Here is a 15,079-nt window from a genome sequence, read left to right on the forward strand (position 1 = left end):
TGATTTGACCAATCGATATGCAGGTTAAAATCCCCCATGTTTACTGCCGTTCCTTTTTCACATGCCTCCATTATTCCCTTGATTATTATCCGCCCCACCGTGAGGTTATTATTTGGGGGCCTATAAACTACGCCCACCCGTGACTTTTTCCCCTTACTATCTCTAATCTCCACCCACAATGATTCAACATTTTGTTCATTAGAGCCAATATTGTCTCTCACAACTGCCCTGATATCATCCTTTATTAACAGAGCTACCCCACCTCCTTTCCCTTTTTGTCTATCTTTCCGAATTGTCAGATACCCCTGTATGTTTAATTCCCAGTCTTGGCCATCCTGCAACCACGTTTCTGTAATGGCCACCAAATCATACCCATTTGTAATGATTTGTGCCGTCAACTCATTGACTTTATTTCGAATGCTGCGCTCGTTTTGGTAGAGTGTTTTAATACTAGTTTTTAAACCATAATTTTTAGATTTGACCCCTTCTGCAGCCCCTTTATATTCATACATATTGTCCCTTCCTATCACCTTGTGGTTTACATTTACCCTAGTGCTACTCTGCTCTGCTGCCTCCTGCCTTTTGCATTCTTTCTTGGGGTCTACTAACTCTTGGGCCCACTCTAACTAGCTCAGAGCTCTCTCCTGGGTTCCGAATACTCCTCGCATTGAGGCACCGAGCTTTCATGTTTGCCTTTTTATTACACTTTGACCCTTTAGAATTTTGCTGTACAATGGCCCTTTTTGTTTTTTGCCTTGGGTTTCTCTGCCCTCCACTTTTACTCATCTCCTTTCTGTCTTTTGCTTCTGTCTCCATTTTGTCTCCCTCTATCTCCCTGCATTGGTTCCCATCCTCCTGCCATATTAGTTTAACTCCTCCCCAACAGCACTAGCAAACACTCCTCCTAGGACATTGGTTTCGGTCCTGCCCATGTGCAGACCGTCCGGTTTGTACTGGTCCCACCTCCCCCAGAACCGGTTCCAATGCCCCAGGAATTTGAATCCCTCCCTACTGCACCACTGCTCAAGCTAGTATTACAAAGCATATAAACTGGAGGCAGAGGGAAAGTTGCAATGCAGATGACATCTTTAACTTGCTCGAGCTTTGCTTCTGCAGTTTGTCACCTGAATCTTTAATTGAACTTGTTACCGAGAATCATAGGTGAAGGGCCAAGACCCACAGTGCAGGACACCACGAGAATTAGGAGCTGAAGTCAGCCATTTGGTCCCTCGAGCCTGCTCCGCCATTCAATAAGGCCATGGCTGAACTTCTACATATCACAACCTTCCTGCTTTATCCCCATATCCCTCGATTTCCCCCGAGGCCAGAAGTCTATCAATCTGAATCTAGAATATACTCACTGACTGAACATCCACAGTCTGGGGCAGAGACACCAAGAATCAAAAAAAGTCAAAGACAGAGATAAATTTGAGATGATTATTTAAGGAGATGTTTCATAACTCTCAACAAAAATATATCCCAATGAGAAGGAAAGACTGTAAGAGAAGGGATGTAAGGGATGGTATCAAATTAAAAGCAAGGGCATACAATGTGACCAAGACTAGTGGGAGACCAGAGGATTGAGAAACTTTTAAAAGCCAGCAAAGAACGACTAAAAAAAGAGAGAAGATAGATTATGAAAGCAAGCTAGCACGAAATATAAAAACAGATAGTGTTTCTACAGGTACATAAAAAGGAAACAAGTGGCTAAAGTAAATGTTGGTCCCTTAGAGGATGAGCCTGGGGAATTAATAATAGGGAACAGGGAAATGGCAGAGACTTTGGACAAATATTTTGTTATCGGTCTTCACGGTAGAAGACACTAAAAACGTCCCAATAGTGGATAATCAAGGGGCTATAGGTAGGGAGGAATTTAATACTATCACTAATGAAGTAATACTTGGTAAAATAATGGGACTAAAGGCGGACAAGTCCCCTGGACCTGATGGCTTACATCCTAGGGTCTTAAAAGAAGTGGCTGCAGAGATAGTGGATGCACTGATTGTAATCTACCAAAATTCCCTGGATTCTGGGGCAGTCCCAGCGGATTAGAAAACCGCAAATGTTTGACAAAACCCCTATCATGTTTGACAAACTTGTTAGAAGTTCTTTGAGGATGCATTGGAGACTGTTCAGAGAAGGTTCACTAGGTTGATTCCGGAGATGAGGGGGTTGACTTATGAAGATAGGTTGAGCCTACACTCATTGGCGTTCAGATGAATGAGAGGTGATCTTATCGAAACATGCAAGATAATGAGAGAGCTCGACAAGTTGGAGGCAGAGAAGATATTTTCACTCATAGGGGAATCTAAAACTAGGGGGCATAGTCTCAGAATAAAGGTTCGCCCATTTAAAACTGAGATGAGGAGGAATTTCTTCTCTGAGGTTTGTAAATCTATGGAATTCACTGCCCCAGAGAGCTGTGGATGCTGGGTCATTGAATATATTTAAGGTGGAGATAGATGGATTTTTCAGCGATAAGGGAATGAATAAAGGGTTATGGGGAACGGGCAGGGAAGTGGAGATGAGTCCATGATCAGATCAGTCATGATCTTATTGAATGGCAGAGCAGACTCGAGGGACCAAAAGGTCGACTCCTGCTCCTATTTCTTAGACAATGCCAAATTTGGGTTGAAAAGCCCGTAAACTGGAGGATGTAAAAGAACCCACAGCACTATTCGAAGAGCAGGGGAGCTCTCCCTGGTGTCCTGGGCAATATTTATCAGTCAACCAACATCTAAAGCAGATTATCTGGTCGTTAAGACATTGCTGTTTGTGGGAGTTTGCTGTGAAAGGTACAATTTAAATACAATTCTGTCTTTCTTTTTAAACTGTAGGTGTTAGTGAAGAAAGTGAACCCTGGGAAAATGAGTTGGAGCAAGAAAGAGAGAAATGCAAGTCGTGATTTCATCAGAGTAATGAGGCAGAGAAGATGATGAATGTCTACGACAGTGTACTTGCAGCTAAAGATAAAAATAATACGAAGTTCAGAGTAACCCTAAGCACAGTAATCAAAAAAATGAGGAAACGACTGCTATAGAAAGAGATGCCGGAAGCTAAAGGATAGGATAAGTTACAGTGCCAGAAGTCTTAATTTCAACACTGATGCAGAATTATAATGATTAAACCAACAAGTTTTATTCCTAATCCAACACCCTTTCCCAATCATCTAATCTCCTCCATATGAGCCATGCAGAGAATGAATTACACAACTTGCTACAATCATTTCAAACAAAGTTTCAGGATATCACAGTTCAAGTTAATAGGGATTTTAAAGTTAAAAATGATTCTAAGTGTTTACTGTTTTAAGCAGAGCATCTGTGAATCCACTCTATTAGTAAACGGACAACATGGAAACCAAACAGGAGGAAAGAGATCAGCAGGGCTACAGCACAAATTGTGGCCAACGTGAACAGCTCAACATCATAAGAACATAAGAAATAGGATCAGGAGCAGGCCATTTGGCCCCTCGAGCCTGCTCCGCCATTTAATATCATGGCTGATCTGATCTTGGCCTCAACTCCACTTCACTGCCTGCTCCCCATAACCCTCAACTCCCTTGTCAAAAATCTGTCTATCTCCACCTTAAATATATTCAATGACCCAGTCTCCACAGCTCTCAAGGGCAGAGAATTCCAAAGATTCACGACTCTCAGAGAAGAAATTCCTCCTCATCTCCGTTTTAAATGGGCGACACCTTATTCTGAAACTATGCCCTCTAGTTCTAGATTCCCCCACGAGGGGAAACATTCTCTCTGCATCCACCCTGTCGAGCCGCCTCAGAAGCTTATACGTTCCAATAAGATCAGCTATCATTCTTCTAAACTCCAATGAGTATCAGCCCAACCTGCTCAATCTTTCTTCATAAGACAACTCCTTCATCTCAGGAATCAACCTAGTGAACCTAAAATGAACATCTTAGCAGAGAATATATGAACAGGAGACTTGGGAATTTGTTGGAATAGCAAAGGAACATTTAGCTAAACGCATCATTTTATTTTATGTGGATTGACCCCACATACCACCTTCTCACTATTAACCCCTTCACCCGCCACAAATGTCCGTTGAACCCATTTATGAATTACACAACTAGTTGCCCGTTGAACCCATTTATATTTCTGCTCCAACAACCTTCCCTGGTTAGTCATATCGCAGCTTGATTACCTGTGGGTGAAAAGGTGCTACCGGGCTTTAATTTTAAACTGTTACTTAAACCCTCCGCCACTGTCACCACTTTGCCCCAGATCAATTTTGTGAATTTCCTCCTCTACTCCTCGCTAATCAAGCAGTTACACACACGTCAGGCATGTGATACTTTTAATAGTATTTTTTTTTAAAGCCTGCCTTTGCATAAAGTGAACGGAACCTCGTACCCTACCGCTGCAGGGGCAGTGTGCTTTGTGTTGCTCCATCCAGTTTCCTGCAGTTGCACTGACATTTCACACCACCCGGTTATTGTTTGAAGTTATAACACTGACATCGCTGCAACACCCGAATAATGCATTGGAACAGTGCGACTTGGTTCTAGAACGCACTGCACAATGCTGTCAGTTAATGTGATTAAAACAACTACAGCTAGTTAGGAGGGCACATTACATGGGGTGACGGCAGGATTTTCATTCGGCAATGTCAACAACTGGCATTTATACAGCGCCATTGACGTAGTAAACGTCCCAAGGTGCTTCAGAGGAGCGTTATCAAACAAAATGTGACACCGAGCCACACAAGGAGATATTAGGGCAGGTGACCAAAAACTCTCAACGAGGTAGGTTTTAAGAAGCATCTTAAAGGAGGAGGTGGAGAGGTTTCGGGAGGGAATTCCAGAGCTTTGGGCCCAGGTAGCTGAAGGCACGGCCGCCAATGGTGAAATGATTATAACTGGGGATGCGCAAGAGACCAGCATTGGAGGACTTCAAAAATCTCGGGAGGGTTGTGGGTCTGGAGAAGATTGCAGAGATAGGGAGGGGTGAGATCATGTAGGGATTTGAAAACAAGGATGAAAATTGAGGCATTGCCAGAGTACAGGATAGTGAGCATAGGGTGTGATGTGTGAACGGGACTTGGTGCGAGTTCGGATATGGGCAGCAAAGTTTTGGACAAGCTCAAGTATTGGACAGAGGCCGGCCAGGAGAGCGTTGGAATAGTTGAGTCTGGAGGTAAAAAGGCACAGATGAGGATTTCAGCAGCAGATGAGCTGAGGCTGGGAAAGAGACGTGTAATATTACGGAGGTTGGTGGAACGTCAGGATTAATAATTCAATAGTTGGGAAGCTACATCACTCCTGTGCTGGGAGGGAAACAAAATAGAGCCACCGACTGCTATTCAACTCCGCAGGGCAGCGCGTGAGTGTGGATCAGGATCAGCTGTGCGGCCTCCCCATTCATAGAATCATAGAATGGTTACACAGCACGGAAGGTCATTCGGCCCGTTGAGCCCGTGCGACACTCAGCCAGTCCCACTCCCTCGCCCTTTCCCTGTAGCCCTGCAAATTGTTTTCCTTCAGGTAATTATCCAACTCTCTTTTGAAAGCCATGATTGGGTCTGCCTCCACCACCCTTTCAGGCAGTGCATTCCAGATCCTAACCACTCGCTGCGTAAAAAGGTTTTTTCATATGTCGTCTTTGGTTCTTTTGCCAGTCACCTTAAATCTGTGTCCTCTGGTTCTCGACCCTTCCGCCAATGGGAACAGTTTCTCTCGATCTACTCTGTCTAGACCCCTCATGGTTCTGAAAATCTCTTATCCATTCTCCTCTGCTCTAAGAACAACCACCCCAGCTTCTTCAGTCTATCCACCTAACTAAAGTCCCTCATTCCTGGAATCATTCTCTTAAATCTTTTCTGCACCCTCTCTAAGGCCTTCACATCCTTCCTAAAGTGCGGTGCCCAGAATTGGACACAATACTCCAGTTGGGGCCGAACCAGTGTTTTATAAAAGGTTCATCATAATTTTCACACTTTTGTACTCTTTGCCTCGTTATGAAGCCCAGGATCTCGTAAACCTTTTTAACCGCTTTCTCAACCTGCCCTGCCACCTTCAACGATTTGTGAACACATACCCCCAGGTGTCTCTGTTCGTGCACCTCCTTTAGGAATATACCATTTAGTTTATATGTCGTCGCCTCATTCTTTCTACTAAAACGCATCACTTCACACTTTCCTGCTTTAAATTTCATCTGCCACGTGTCCGCCCATTCCGCCAGCCTATGTCTTCCCGAAGTCTTTCACTCTCCTCCTCACATTTCACTGTATTTCCAAGTCTTGTGCCTTCTGCAAGTTTTGAAATTGTACCCTGTACACCCACATCCAAGTCATTATTATATATCTCCAGTTTCCTGCCAAAACTCACGGTCTCGCTTCACAGGACGAATCACCGTGAATGAGAATACCTGTGCCCTCTGACTCCCACCGATTGCCAACAGCAAGGAGGGGCAGAGGAAACAGTGTCTCTTCAGAGATCATAAGGTGGAAATTTAGCATCGTAACCTGTAATCTCTTGCTGATAGTTGGCGAGTTTATCTGAGGAAACATTACCAGATCTAATCCCCAAAGAGGAGTAGTGGAGAGTAAGGGGAACAGAATGTTCCTAGATTCATTCAGTTCCTCTGAGGAAATGATCAGTTTCTTTGAGAGATTGAGTAGACAAATCTTCTGGAATTTTTTGAGGATGTAACTGGTAGAGTGGGCAAGGGAGAACCAGTGGATGTGGTGTATTTGGACTTTCAAAAGGCTTTTGACAAGGTCCCACACAAGAGATTAGTGTGCAAAATTAAAGCACATGGTATTGGGGGTAATGTACTGACGTGGATAGAGAACTGGTTGGCAGACAGGAAGCAGAGAGTCGGGATAAACGGGTCCTTTTCAGAATGACAGGTAGTGACTAGTGGGGTGCCACAGGGCTCAGTGCTGAGTGCTGGGACCCCAGCTATTTACAATATACATTAATAATTTAGATGAAGGAATTGAGTGTAATATCTCCAAGTTTGCAGATGACACTAAGCTGGGTGGCGGTGTGAGCTGTGAGGAGGACACTAAGAGGCTGCAGGGTGACTTGGATAGGTTAGGTGAATGGGCAAACGCATGGCAGATGCAGTATAATGTGGATAAATGTGAGGTTATCCACTTTGGTGGCAAAAACATGAAGGCAGATTATCTGAAAGGCGGTAGATTAGGAAAAGGGGAGGTGCAACAAGACCTGGGTGTCATGGTACATCAGTCATTGAAAGTTGGCATGCAGGTACAGCAGGCGGTGAAGAAGGCAAATGGTATGTTGGCCTTCATAGCTAGGGGGTTTGAGCATAGGAGCAGGGAGGTCTTACTGCAGTTGTACAAGGCCTTGGCGAGGCCTCACCTGGAATATTGTGTTCCGTTTTGTTTTCCTAATCTGAGGAAGGACGTTCTTGCTATTGAGGGAGTGCAGCGAAGGTTCACCAGACTGATTCCCGGGATGGCAGGACTGACATATGTGGAGAGATTGGATCGACTGGGTCTGTATGCACTGGAGTTTAGAGGGATGAGAGGGGATCTCATAGAAACTTATAAAATTCTGACAAGACTGGACAAGTTAGATGCAGGAAGAATGTCCCCGATGTTGGGGAAGTCCAGAACCACGGGACTAAGGTTAAGGGGTAAGCCATTTAGGACTGAGATGAGGAGAAACTTCTTCACTCAGAGTTGTTAACCTGTGGAATTCCCTACCGCAGAGAGTTGTTGATGCCAGTTCATTGGATATATTCAAGAGAGAGTTAGACATAGCCCTTACGGCTAAAGGGATCAAGGGGTTTGGAGAGAAAGCAGGAAAGGGGTACTGAGGTGAACGATCAGCCATGATCTTATGGAATATAGGTGCAGGCTCGAAGGGCCGAATGGCCTACTCCTGCACCTATTTTCTATGTTTCTATGACACGGCCTATATTCTCCAGAGTTTAGAAGAATGAGAGGTGATCTCATTGAAACATACAAAATTATTACAGGGCTTGAGTGTAGACACAGGGAGGATGTTTCCTCTGGCTGGGGAGTCTAGAACCAGGGGTCACAGTCTCAGAGTAAGGGGTCAGCCATTTAGTACTGAGATGAGGAGAAAGTAATTCACTCAGAGACTGGTGAATCTTTGGGTATATTCAAGACAGAGATCGATAGATTTTTGTATATTAAGGGAATCAAGGGATATGGGGACAGTGCAGGAAAGTGGAGTTGAGGTAAAAGATCAGCCGTGATCTTACTGAATGGCAGAGCATGCTCAAGGGGCCGAATGGCCGACTCCCAATTCTTATGTTCTTATGTTCATGAGAAACAGAAATTGCTGGGAACACTCAGTGGGTCAGGCAGCATCTGTAAAAGGAAACAGGTTTGGGTAAGGTTTCAGGTCAGCGAGCTGCCGCTGGATCCGGGGTCAGTGACTTGAAGCACTCACCTATCCCCTTTTCAGCTCTCCTCAGATCCTCCCTGACCTGCTGGCTGTTTCTAGCATCTTCTGGTTTTATTTCAGATTTCCAGCCCCCGCAGTACCTTGCTTTCTGTAATCAGTCCCATCAATCATCACTTTCTGATTCAACAATTACAAGACTGAGAATCTAACCAAGTTGTACTCGAAGTACTTTCACCTGTGAAGAATCACCTGATTGAAAGACGAGTACACTACCAGCATCCCGGCAATGAGCTGGAATAAATATTTATTGGTTTTGTGTGCGAGTGAATTGGAGGAGCTGAACTACTTAATGTAACAAAATATTGACTGCAATCAGACTGAGTTCAAAGAGCTTTGTGGCACGAAGATATTCATTATTATAATAGCAACTGTATTTATTGGGAAACTGCTGGCTGGATCTTCCACTCCTGTTTGTCTGTGTTTTAGCCCCGGAAGGGCGGCGGTGAGCTCTTCTGGGCGGGCGGGCAGCCGGCCGGCCAACTTCCAGCGCCCCGCCGGAGTTTTCAGGACAGTTTCAGCGGGCCACGGAGCATTACCGTCCAGAAGAGCCGAGCCAGTGTACAACACCAGATCGATTTTTGCCTCCCGCCTGACCCGTAGCGCTGCGTAGAGCGCCTTGGTGGGAACACCTGTGAAAGCGGGCGGTCCGAGCTGCAGAGAGGCAAGTACTATCCACCTCAGGTAAGTGTGATTGGGTTTTTTTTGCGATTTATGTAGTGGTGGCATGAGGTATTTTTTGGGAATGTTTTTGGTGGGGGTTTTTTTTCTCCGAGTTGCTCTCAAAGCAATCCCAGCCGGCCTAGTGCCCTAAGAAAGGTGTAATGCCTCCCTTCACACTCCGCCCCACACCCAGGGCCCAGCTACCCAATTTTGCTGACTGAGGCGCAAACTCTTTCCAGGCGGTATCAGGACTGCCCCACCGCCATTAACACGCCAAAATCCAGCCCTGAACCTTTGTGTTCAGACCAAAACCTGATCATCATAACTGTCTCAAAACAAGTAAAAGTAGGCTGCAAGTTCACCGTACCCATGGCAGCTGCCAATTGGAACCTATCTGCCGACATCAACATTATAACAGTGACTTCACTTCAAAAGTACGTTGTTGGCTAAAAAGCGCTTTGAGACATCCGGAGGTCGAGAAAGGCGCTATTAAAATACAAGTTTGTTCTTTGTGTGAAAGGAAGGAAGGAGGAGTTAGAATGCAGGAATCGGATAGCACTATTCACACACACACACTTCTGGCAGGGCCCATGGGGTTGAGAGTGGCCAAACAAAACAGAACACGTTAAGGACCAGCGAGTATTCTTGTGGAGATGTACTCTTCTAATTACATTGGACAATGCCAACTTACAATATGCAAGTTGACCAAGATCTGAAAGTGTGTCCCGGGTGAAAGAGAAAACTCACTGCGGCCAACAGTGTAACGGAGGTTCAGGCTGCGGATCTGCTATGTATAAAGTGGGAGTGGTGCAACATAGCACACCACAATCGGTGGGTGAAGAGGCCGATTCAAACTCGCACCAACCTAGAAAAACAATGGAAGAAACTGAGTAATGATGGAAAGGGGAAGAAACAAACCCCTCCACAACAATCCAATAGTCATTCCAAAATCAAACGCAGACATTGTGGAGTAACCTAGAAAGCACAGTGTTGATCCGAGGTGAACACAGTACATGTGCTGCAGCCAGCCCAGCTCTGGAACAGCGTGGATGAAGCCACGTAGCTACGTGGGTTGTGAGAAAGTACAAACACATGAAATCGAAAGGCAGCGAAGACCAGTTGGGCCAGCAAGACAGTGGTGAGTGACCAGGACACAGGAGCCGATTACCACGAAGCAACCACCGAAAAACAACAATCAGGTCAACTACGAGATCATCTGCTTTTGGAGGCGTTGGTTCAGCCACAAATGTTCACCGTTGTATGGGTAACACTCTCGCTAGGCACAGTACAATATAACCCTATGTGCATAACACTGACCCTGTACACTTTAACCGTGTGTGTGTAACACTGACCCTGCATACTATAACCCTGTGTGTGTAACACTGACCCTGCACACTCTAACCCTATGTTACACTGACTCTGTACACTATACCCTGTGTTACCATGACCCTGTACACTATACCCTGTGTTACCATGACCCTGTACATTATACCGTGTTACCATGACCCTGTTCACTATACCCTGTGTTACCATGACCCTGTACACTATAACCCTGTGTGTGTAACACTGACCCTGTCAGTTTGGGGCCATAAAGGGAGCGGAGGTGCAGTGGCCCGGGAGCAGCGTGGAGGCATGCCACTTCAGGGAGCAGCTGGTGCAGGAGGACAATGGCAGCGAAGAGTGACATCATCAAGGTCCAGGTCGGTGATTGGAGCGTGGGCAGATACATCAAGAGCGGCAAGAGACCGTGGAAGGATGTGATCGTGGCCCAGGAGAGGCACGAGTTCAGGGCCAGGAGCAACAGGGGCCAGCCAACACGGCGATATGTGTGCGCACTAGGTCCGTGCAGCAGATCAAGTCTCTAGTCATCTTGGTTAATCCTTGACACTGGACCAAGACCTAGCTCTGTCAAGTACGTGTGGTGGCTGGTGTGCAACAGTTACCACACCAATTCACATACGGGCATCTTCCACCCTTCAGGATGTAGTTCAGGACCTGGAATATTAGGTCCTTCATTGAAACACCTGTGAACTCATCCTTTTTTTGGCATGGAAGCAAGTCATCCTCACTTCGAGGGACTGCCTATGATGATGTACACTATAACTCTGTGTGTGTAACACTGACCCTGTACACTATAACCCTGTGTGTGTAACACTGACCCTGTACACTATAACCCTGTGTGTGTAACACTGACCCTGTACACTATAACTCTGTGTGCAACACTGACCCTGTACACTATAATCCTGTGTGTGCAACACTGACCCTATACACTATAACCCTGTGTGTGTAACACTGACCCTGTACACTATAACCGTGTGTGTAACACTGACCCTGTACACTATAACCCTGTGTGTAACACTGACCCTGTACACTATAACCCTGTGTGTGCAACACTGACCCTGTACACTATAACCCTGTGTGTGTAACACTGACCCTGTACACTATAACCCTGTGTGTGTAACACTGACCCTGTACACTATAACCCTGTGTGTGTAACACTGACCCTGTACACTATAACCCTGTGTGTGCAACACTGACCCTGTACACTATAACCCTGTGTGTGTAACACTGACCCTGTACACTATAACCCTGTGTGTGTAACACTGACCCAGTATACTATAAGCCTGTGTAACACTGACACTGTACACTATAAGCCTGTGTAACACTGACCCTGTACACTATAACCCTGTGTGTGTAACACTGACACTGTACACTATAAGCCTGTGTAACACTGACCCTGTACACTATAACCCTGTGTGTGTAACACTGACCCTGTACACTATAACCCTGTGTGCAACACTGACCCTGTACACTATAATCCTGTGTGTGCAACACTGACCCTATACACTATAACCCTGTGTATGTAACACTGACCCTGTACACTATAACCCTGTGTGTGTAACACTGACCCTGTACACTATAACCCTGTGTGTGCAACACTGACCCTGTACACTATAATCCTGTGTGTGCAACACTGACCCTATACACTATAACCCTGTGTATGTAACACTGACCCTGTACACTATAACCCTGTGTGTGTAACACTGACCCTGTACACTATAACCCTGTGTGTGTAACACTGACCCTGTACACTATAACCCTGTGTGTGTAACACTGACCCTGTACACTATAACCCTGTGTGTGCAACACTGACCCTGTACACTATAATCCTGTGTGTGCAACACTGACCCTATACACTATAACCCTGTGTGTAACACTGACCCTGTACACTATAACCCTGTGTGTGCAACACTGACCCTGTACACTATAACCCTGTGTGTGTAACACTGACCCTGTACACTATAACCCTGTGTGTGCAACACTGACCCTGTACACTATAACCCTGTGTGTGTAACACTGACCCTGTACACTATAACCCTGTGTGTGTAACACTGACCCAGTATACTATAAGCCTGTGTAACACTGACACTGTACACTATAAGCCTGTGTAACACTGACCCTGTACACTATAACCCTGTGTGTGTAACACTGACCCTGTACACTATAACCCTGTGTGTGCAACACTGACCCTGTACACTATAACCCTGTGTGTGCAACACTGACCCTATACACTATAACCCTGTGTATGTAACACTGACCCTGTACACTATAACCCTGTGTGTGTAACACTGACCCTGTACACTATAACCCTGTGTGTGCAACACTGACCCTGTACACTATAATCCTGTGTGTGCAACACTGACCCTATACACTATAACCCTGTGTGTGTAACACTGACCCTGTACACTATAACCCGGGTGAGCGCTCTTGGGTACCTGGAGCCGGGCTGCAGTCGGGCCCACACACCCTTTACCCCCGGGCCCGCGGTACGGCAGTGTCGGCCGGTGCGGCGGGTGCCGGCGGTGCAAGGGCCGCTCTCTCCCCCGGTGGGCCGGTGCCGGTGGCGCTCTGCCTCCCACCCACTCTCTCGCTCTCTCTCCGGGTCCCGGCCTGAGGAGCGGCAGCGGCGGACGAAACCCAAACTTCCGCTGACGGGAAGTACGTCACCGAGTGAAGCCGCCCGCGGGCGGGAGCCTGACCCGCGTCACGTGCGACGGGCGGAGTGGGGAGAGACGGTGCGTGCGCATCCCGGCACAGCTGGGGCCCAGCGGCCGAGATGCGCGCGCAGCTTTGCGGGGGCGGCTCCGAGTTGGGGCACTCGGGGTGTGCGCGCACGTGGCCGGGCTGAGGTGGAGGGGCCGGAGAGGCCGCGCTTTTGCCGCACGCGGGGCCGTCTGTCAGTTGGCCTCGAGCGGTGGATCGTGAGGGTGAGAAATAAATCCCTACCCCACACCATAAGCCCACTCGACCTCCCCCCTTAGCCTAAACCCCTCATCATCATTATAGGCAGTCCCTCGGAATCGAGGAAGAGTTGCTTCCATTTCTGAAGTGAGTTCTTTGGTGGCTGAACAGTCCAATCCAGACTGTCACAGGTGAGACAGGTAGTCATTGAGGGGAGGGGTGGGTGGGACTTTTCGCTGCCTACGCTTGTTTTCAGCATGCTCTCGGTGTTGAGATTCGGAGAGCTCAATGCCTTCCCGGATGCACTTTCTTAGGGCGATCTTTGGCCAGGGACTCCCAGGTGTTAGGGATGTTGCACTTTAACAGCGAGGCTTTGAGGGTGTCCTTGTAACATTTCCTCTGTCCACCTTTGGCTCGTTTGCCGTGAAGGAGCTCCGCATAGAGCACTTGCTTTGGGAGTATCGTGTCTGATATGTGAACTGTTATGTATTTAACCCCTTGTAACCCTGTAACCTGCATCACACCTGCCCATCAGAGGGCCTACCTGTTGGAATCCCAAGGGATCCTAGCATCCCTTGGGAGTACAGTATATAAGCAGGCCACCCACGAGGTACCTGCACTCTGGAACTGCAATAAAGGAGCTAAGGTCACACTTGCTGATTACACACAGTACTCGGTCTGACCATTTATTATGAGTATAACAATTGGCGACAAGGTAACGAACCGTGCGAAAATGCAAAGAACAGTCGGCATCCTGGAAAAGTTCTCGGAGGGGGATGATTGGGAGGCCTTCGTGGAGAGACTCGACCAATACTTTGTAGCCAATGAGCTGGAAGGGGACGAGAACGCGACCAAACGAAGGATGATTCTCCTGTCTGTGGGGCCACTACCTATGGCCTCATGAAGAATCTCCTGGCCCCGGCTAAACCAACAGAGAAATCCTACGGAGAACTGTGTCCGGCAGCTCCTAAATCCTAAGGAAAGTGTTTTGATGGCGAGATATCGGTTCTACACGTGTCAACGATCGGAGGGCCAGGAAGTGGCGAGCTACATCGCCGAACTAAGGCGCCTTGCAGGACATTGTGAGTTTGAGGGATTCCTAGAACAAATGCTCAGAGACTCTTTTGTACTAGGCATCGGACATGAGACAATCCTTCGCAAGCTGTTGAACTGTAGAAACTCCGAATCTGAGTAAAGCCATAACGATAGTCCAAGCATTTATGTCCACCAGCGACAACACCAAGCAGATTTCGCAGAACAAAGAAGTTTGGGCCAGTACTGTGCATAAAGTAACGTCGGTTTTAAGCAGAAATGTACAGGGCAAAATGTTCACGCCGGCTGCTGTGGCCCGACCTCAATTGACCCAGAGTCCGCCATCATCTGTTAATGCGAGGCAGTTAACACCCTGTTGGCGCTGCGGGGGTGATCATCTGCCCCCATCAATGACGCTTTAAGCACTATACGCGCAATGGCTGCAGACCAATGGGACACCTCCAATGAATGTGCAGGCAAATTGCAAACCACCATGCTGCAGAGCAAGATCAGTCGACAGTGGATCAGGTGGAATTGAAAACTCGTACGGAGAAGGCAAAGGTGTACGGGGTACACACGTTCACGACGAAGTGCCCACCAATAATGTTGAAAGTTGAACTGAACGGTATTCCACTGTCTATGAAGCTGGACATGGGGGCAAGTCAGTCCATAATGAGTAAAACAGCCTTCAAAAGGCACACAAGCCCAAGTTCAGCCCCA

General features: G+C 47.0%; 1 protein-coding gene and 1 long non-coding RNA gene across 7 annotated transcripts in view; one reads left to right on the forward strand and one right to left on the reverse strand.

Annotated features, from left to right (window-relative positions):
- Positions 1-13,120, reverse strand: part of usp19 (ubiquitin specific peptidase 19) — a 202,142-nt gene extending 189,022 nt beyond the window's left edge. For 3 of the 6 annotated variants that reach the window (XM_070895623.1, XM_070895621.1, XM_070895618.1), the window contains exons 1-2: positions 12,862-13,120; positions 9,777-9,950 (exon numbers count right to left, since the gene is read on the reverse strand). The gene's annotated coding sequence lies outside the window, so the exon portion shown is untranslated. The remainder of the gene's footprint in view (positions 1-9,776; positions 9,951-12,861) is intronic. The other 3 variants (XM_070895624.1, XM_070895619.1, XM_070895620.1) reach the window with 3 other exon arrangements.
- A 129-nt stretch (positions 13,121-13,249) lies between these two features.
- Positions 13,250-15,079, forward strand: part of LOC139277319 (uncharacterized) — an 89,347-nt gene continuing 87,517 nt past the window's right edge. Inside the window, exon 1 of the long non-coding RNA XR_011596069.1 lies at positions 13,250-13,518. This is a non-coding gene — a long non-coding RNA (uncharacterized lncRNA). The remainder of the gene's footprint in view (positions 13,519-15,079) is intronic.

The sequence above is a fragment of the Pristiophorus japonicus genome, chromosome 12, assembly GCF_044704955.1.
Source record: "Pristiophorus japonicus isolate sPriJap1 chromosome 12, sPriJap1.hap1, whole genome shotgun sequence".
In the NCBI taxonomy this organism is placed as follows: Eukaryota; Metazoa; Chordata; class Chondrichthyes; family Pristiophoridae; genus Pristiophorus; species Pristiophorus japonicus.